Below are 1387 nucleotides of genomic sequence, written 5' to 3' on the forward strand. Positions count from 1 at the left end.
CGAATTTGTTCAATGGCCCATAATTATAAATTCAAATTTTTAGATTATTTTTTTAACTGTTGTATCAATGTTCTGTTGCATTCTGCTGCTGAATGTCTTCCTTAATACATAAAAGATGACACACATAAATTGTCACGTCAATTTTAACGAAATTGGTTAATCATTTCTTTTCCTTAAAACTCATTAATGATATACAAATAAGTCAAAAATTTTAGCATGATGTCTACCATTTAAAAGATAACGGCTATATATAGTCTAATGAAACACCAGACTATTCGTTAGTCTCATCGTTACAAAAAATTCTTTATTGATACAGTAATTATTTGTATTTCTGATTAGACTAAATGAATATCCCTTGTATTCTTACCTTCACCTTGATGATCGCCCTTAATTCTATTGGTAAGTATACTAATATTCATATAATTTAACTGAAGAAAAAGAATTTTTAAACAAAATGGTTCAATGCTAGTCCTAAGCCGGGTAATTTTCAACAAGAAGGTTGCGTTTTTAACCAAAAGCTCCAATTTGCAAACAAAAAGATGAATTTTCAACCATGAAGGATAACAAATTAATCAAATTTTTAAGTTTGCTTCAAAATAATTTAATTTTCAACCAAATAATTAAATTTTGTATACCAAGTTTGTCAGGCTACGCAATATTTGAGGCCCTTATCCTCTATTTTTTACTAAATTTAGAATATTGCATATCAATCTTTTTAATTGATATTAAAATATATTTCAGATATTAAAAGTGAAAATTCTCTTTTTCCTTTCACAGAATTAAGTTTTGAGTCTAAGGACTATGTACCAGCTCCAGAACCTCCTGGTGTAAATGGTGGTCTACCTGGCGGAAGAATATATCAGCTTACTGAAATACCTAATGCCACATTTGAGCCAACATTACATGGACAACATGAATCTACGCCACCTCATTTGTATAGAACATTATTTCGTTTTTCTGACGAACATGTTTTTTTTTGGGAGATACCAGATGTTTGGCCTCCACGCTTTGAGCCTATAAACCGAGGAGTAGATATTCCTGTAGCAGTTAACTGGTATGGTGAAATTGTTGGAATTTATTTGTCCACTTCCAATACCATCCTCAAAATGTTTGATAGCAATAATATTCGGAATCAGATGACAGTAAACATACATACCCGCCAGGCTAAACTTTATCAACAAGTTTTTGAACCCTCGCATCATCAATAGAAGTATACAGAGTGAAAGAACATCAGAATCCATTAGACGGTTGTATTTCCTTTTGATGCTGTGGACATTAGTTACCAAGATCTTAAGGGTTTTAGTATTTACGCTTTTGAGGTTTCTAATATATTTTGATCTGTTTTTACCTTGTCATCGTCATCGGGAAGGAATAAAGGGCGCTCATT

This window comes from Belonocnema kinseyi, chromosome 6 (genome assembly GCF_010883055.1).
Source record: "Belonocnema kinseyi isolate 2016_QV_RU_SX_M_011 chromosome 6, B_treatae_v1, whole genome shotgun sequence".
Taxonomy (NCBI): domain Eukaryota; kingdom Metazoa; phylum Arthropoda; class Insecta; order Hymenoptera; family Cynipidae; genus Belonocnema; species Belonocnema kinseyi.